The following is a 6,041-nucleotide window of genomic DNA, read 5'->3' on the forward strand; positions in this document are numbered from 1 at the left end:
CGGAGCAAGTATGGTGGGTCTGGCACACCGTTGTCAATGTGTTCTTTTTTCCATTTCCAGGAGTGTATGATCTTCGGCGATTGTCAGAGGAAATGGCCAGTTATTGTTGTGCCTGACTCGAGTAGTTGTTGGTACACGTGCAGAAGAAAGACACTGGCTCCACAATCGGGTCTAACACCGTGAAGCTAAAAACTGCTGCAATCCTGCTCCTGCTGTTAAAAAGGCCACTCACAAGCGTGAAATGTGAACCACTCATGTCGAGTCTATCATTTCAGAGGAATACATGGTTTGAAACCTGCAGCCACGAGTGTTCAGTTGACCATTTTCCCACATTCACTGTCCCTTCCACAACGACCTCTGGGTTAATAGGCTCAAATAGCACATTCTTGTGAATAGATTTGCAATCAAGATAAGATCATAACGAATTCATCTGAAATCATAGAATCTAATAATGCATTAGTAATTTTCCTACTGGCTTACATTTCTTAAATCATTTGATCTCTGGATTTCAAATCAATCACTTTAATTTAGCAGATCATCAAATTGTAGAAAAGTGGCTTGTTAGTCATCATTATTAGAAGTGATATATTTTCTTTATTTAGCGTATGGCTAGCATTACTTAATAATACATATACAACAGGATGATTAACTGCCCCTACTGCTGCCGTTTTATGCAACCCGCAATGTTATAGTTGTCCTTCAGTAAACCACGCGCAAACTATTAGTCCTACATAAGACCTTTATAGAAAGTTGATCTGGTTAAATTTTTTACTGGGATACGTTTTCGCTAGAGGCGTAGGAGTTATTTAAGAAAAACCCAGCTCACCCCCATTCCGACATTCAGCCCCCACAAGTCAGGATTTCTAGTATGTTGTTCACGCCACTCCCTCCTAGCACTGTACAAATATTTGCGACTCCATGAATTCTTTCTCACATTCGACCTTTTTTGGTCGCCGTTGACTGGTCTTATTCCTCCACCGGCTTAGTCAAGCACTTACAGACAGTAAAATTAACGTTTCTGCAAAGCTTACCTAACAATTTTGTAAATTTTAACAGCAAAAAATAAACAATTACACCGTTCCTTTAGCCCTGCCTTCTGACTACGAAACTACTGTGCTTGTAAGAGATAACCTTGGATAGAATTGCCAGCCTAATAAGTTTTAGTGCAACATTCAAATAAGTTGTTTTTCTTTGATTATCCTCATGGGCAGGTTTAAATTAATAATGTTAATGGAGTAGCCGACTATGCTGATGGTGTAAAATCCCAATCAATAGAGGTCGAAAAAGGTCCAATATCGAGAGTAGTTCGTGTAGTCGGGAATTTTTGCACAGTTGTAGGAGGAAATACTACGAACAATGTACTAGAAATCCTGACTGGTGAGGGATGAGTGGGGGGTGGAGATGTCTTTCAAGGTCACTTTTCTACATTTTTCTTGAATAACTCGAAAACCGTCCGCAGCTCGTGGCCTCGCGGTCGCGTTCTCGCTTCCCGAGCACGGGGTCAGGAGTTCGATTCCCGGCGGGATCAGGGATTTTCACCTGCCTTTAGATGACTGGGTGTTTGTGCTGTCCTCATCATTTCATCATCATTCATAGAAGTGGCAAGATTGGACTGAGCAAAGGTTGGGAATTTGTACGGGCGCTGATAACCGCGCACTTGAGCGCCCCACAAACCAAACATCATCATCATAATCGAAAACCGTGGCCTCCAGAGAAAAGTATCCCGGTACTAAACTTAACTACATTTGTGTGAAAACCCCGCTGTGAAGGCCAGCTATAACATTGTTTTTTGCATAAAACGACAGCAGTGGTGGTAGCTTAATTATACTGTATATTTAACGCATAGAAAAAAATCATAATTAAGATTACAGAGTTTACAAAGCACAGAATGTCATAGACTTACATCCAACTGCTGAACATACACACCTGCTGACTTTGTTGCCAACAGGAACGCCTCCGGATCGACAGAAAAGGATCATTTTGGTCATCCACGTAAGATAGGCTGAACAGTTTGTTGTTCTACACTAGAATCAAGCTGGGCGATGTTGTTAAGCTCCTTTGTACATTAAGTCAGCATGTCTTCCACTATCTGTCCTTATTCTTTTGAGTGCTGACAAGATCAAAAGCAGATGTCCTGGTCGAGATGCAGAGCATCTCCGGCCGTTCTGGGGCACCTTTCTTCGGTCATATTTCTGTCCTTTACAAAAACAGACATAATGTCTGATGGGATACAGCAATCACTGATTATACAATGTTACTTAAAATCCGTCTTGATTCCAAAAATGTTTATTCACATGACCGGTTTCGGTCCCTCTAGAACCATCTTCAGATCTGCAGTTTTGGTTACAGGAGTAACCCGTCCACACACAGCAACCTTCACATGCTGCGCCACATTTCTGTAACCGAAATTGCAGATCTGAAGATGATTCTAGAGGAGCCGGAACCGGTCATACGAATAAACATTTTTGAAATCAATACGGATTATAAGTAAAATTTTATTTTTGTCCATTTGTCGGTTGCTGTTGCTCCATTGTCCATCAAACATTTTGCACCTTGTAGAGGTTGGTGACGGGAGCGAAGTCTTTTTTTGTTGAGAGCAGGAATGTCCTCAGGTACAGGGAGGTAAGAATCATCAGATGTTGTAAATTCCCGCTTGAGAGCGGAATATACGGCTGAGAATAGGCAGCCAGAAAGAAAGAGTGCTTCTGACTTTTCCTTTGATGATTTGCGTAGTCTGGTTAAGCTGAGTATTGACGAGTCTTAAGAATGGGCCGTTGAACCAGACTGCAGCGCAATTTTCTGCCACAGGATACACAAGTCCAGGAGCACGTATCCTCAGCTTAGGAGCCGATGATCCCCATGTCATGCCGCAAAGATTCTGCAAGATGTTGTTTCTTGACTTTATCTCAGCGGCGGTTTTCAGGAAGTACTCTTTAAGCCTGAGCATCTTGTCAAAATTAACTGCCGAGATAAAGTGGACTTTCGTAATGCCTCAGTTGTTACCCTTCGGAATATGTCTCTGTTTACTTATTTGTAAGCTTGTTATTAAGGCGGAAGATGGTGACTTTTGGTATGGCGGCACTTGGCTGTATGTGGACGTAGTACAATAGTGTGAATACTTATAATATTTTGATCTCTTGCATTCCGTCAATGAGTCCTGACACGAATGTGAGTGTCAATGTGACGCTGTAGTTCAGTTTTTGTTTACACATGCAATCTGCCTTCATTGACGTTGATCTGAAATAGGAAACCATGTCATCTTCCTCTTTGCATTGTCTTGTGTGAGTTCTGATTATTATCAATTGACAATGTCAGCGCTTTTAAACTAGAAAACTTCCTGGAAGATGTGCCGAACCGAGATTTGAACCCGGAACCGTTGCCTTTAGCAGGCACACGCTCTAACATTGAGCTATCCAAGCACGACTCACGACCCGCCGTCACACCTTTACTTCCGCAAGTACCTCATTTCCTACTTCCAAAACTTCACACAAGCTCTCCTCCATAACTTTCCTATGTTCAACTGTAGGTCCTGTCATATGTGCCTTCCGAATGGATCTGAGAAGGAAGAAGTTAATATCAAAACATCTTCTGGGTACGTGACGACCAGTAACATACTTTGGCATTCAAACCGTCACTTGGACTGATGACTGATTTTATGTTTGCTTCAGCTTGTCATAGTTCCTCGACACACCACTGCTGTCATTAACAGAAGGCAGAATGTGGTTAGGAATACATGCACTGTTTCAGTCGTGGAGCTTGTCTGAGCTTTTTTTGTTTCATAGGGATAGTGTCACTGAATCGATACATCGTAAGGCTTTCTATCGCAGCGGGAGTAGCCATAACTCTTCCAAGCCCAGTCGCTTGAGGTGTCGGAGGCTGGTTCCTTGTATGATGATCCCGGCCCAGGTATCTGAGATTAGAGTTTTAGGTGCTCTATTTCAGCTTCCTAGCTGAAGTGGCATGGGTGTTCCACTGCCCTCAGTGCCGACGTCCATCCATTCAGAGGTGATTTCGCGCGCCGAGCCTACCACAACGTCCGGCCCTTGAACAAGGCCACATGTCCGTTGGTAAAAAGGTCCCTACTTGTGTTCCGCTCCAGCTAGCTGTGGTGGAAAGTAGCGGTTTACGCGTTTGGATTTGCGTCCCAGTGCTGTCGTCGCCTGTGAGGGCGACTTAGCGCAACGTCAACTGGAAACATGCCTCCGACGTACAGACGTGTCCTACTCCAGGGGGATGAACTGTAAGCAGTCCATATACTAACTAGGGTAGAGGACCAGTCATAATTATTAAGTGGTCTTACCTTAAAAGACGTATATTCCTCTCTGTTTTCCATTTGAAGTAGACCACGTCCGATTTTTCTAGCGGGACTTACAAAAGACAATCATCGAGGGGGCCGAATTATCTGTATACAGTCCACCGTCAACTTTATCTACAGATAAATTGTGACTCTGAGACAGGGTACTGTATTCAAATGTTCAATGAGAAGCCAAATATCTTGTCTAAAAATCTCTCAGAATCTCACAGTTGTAAGGAATCACTAAAAGGTAATGAAAGGTTATAAAATTGGGTGGTGTCAAACAATAATAAAACAAAGCACTTTTACTCTGGCGCACACGTGTTCGTATTTCTCTCAGTTCACAGTGACTTATGTTTTACATTATCTTGCTTAAGTACACATTAATTGTCAAGTGTCTCGTCCAATAGACCTACACATTATACCTATTGCCCATTTGAAGCTGCGCTAGAGATTGAACCGTCCAATGGAAGCTTCATACCAGGAATGGAACAATGCGGGATGAAAGTGGCCTACTGAAAACTGCGTACGCTGTGGACATAGATGGAATTTTATGGCAATTTTTTAAAAAAAATATATGCATTTCGATTACATAGCCAACAGTAACGTACGAACCACCTTAGTTCGAAACCAAATTAGAATTAAAGCAACTCACGTAGTACTGGGTGATAAAAACGCACTGCCGGCAAGTTAATCAAGTGTAACGTGTAAATGTGGAAGTTGTAGTACAAGATATTAAAAGAAATAGTAGGAAATGACAGAGAGACCCGCCGTATTAGAAGATGCGTACACAGTACCGTGCACGTCTGTCTTCCCACAACTTCCTTTCTCACTAGCGACACTCATTAGAAGATCACTGAACGCGCGCGAAGCTAGCCGAAAAATGCTGAAATTCCCAAAGCCATGTTTCACATCGTAGACTGTTTTATTACTCCACTGTTCCGCCATCTGCCTCCCGTGGGACCAGATAAGGTGTTTACAATTACATTAAAATTTAAAACAAATTGCGCGTTGCAACCCCCTTCGGAATTCGTCGAGCTACCCGTGCAACGTTGAGGCGTCGCGGAACACAGCTAGTGACACGGCTTTGCATGCGGAACCCATTACCGAACGTTCAGTGAATACAGAGTCTGACTTCGTAGCGTGAGCACATTTCATTTGCATTTACACATACGCCATCTGTTCACAAGTAACCGGACACCTGTCAGTGGACATTAATACGGGGTGTGTCCACAGTCGCCTTTATGACGGCTTGAACTCTTTTGCCTAGCAATCAATGCCATCAAATATTTGCGTCGTGCCTACAGCACCTGCACCTCAAAGTGAGACTGCGGCATTTCGGAAGCTCAGAAATGTGAAACACATGCCGTAGCAGTTGAATCAGTTACTGACAATTAAAGTTTTTGTCATCTTCAATTCCTACCGTGTGTAAATATTTTTCCTACATCATTACTACCGTCAATAGGATCCTGTTCCCATCTTTATAATAACGGAAAGTCATATTTTTAAAACTGACGTAAAATCTAATATAAAAATATTTATTATGCCAGAAAGTAAATCTTAAATTATGCCATTTCAGTGAAGTACAGAAACTTTGTGATTCAACAGAAAATATTATTTCAGTTTTGTTAATTTAACTACATTCGCTATCTTTTGAGAAGAAAATTTATTAATTATCATAAATAATTTGTCTGGAAAAACAAGAGTTCATAATATAATCTAACAAGATTATGTAATTTTATGTATG

Source organism: Schistocerca serialis, chromosome 8, assembly GCF_023864345.2.
Source record: "Schistocerca serialis cubense isolate TAMUIC-IGC-003099 chromosome 8, iqSchSeri2.2, whole genome shotgun sequence".
In the NCBI taxonomy this organism is placed as follows: domain Eukaryota; kingdom Metazoa; phylum Arthropoda; class Insecta; order Orthoptera; family Acrididae; genus Schistocerca; species Schistocerca serialis.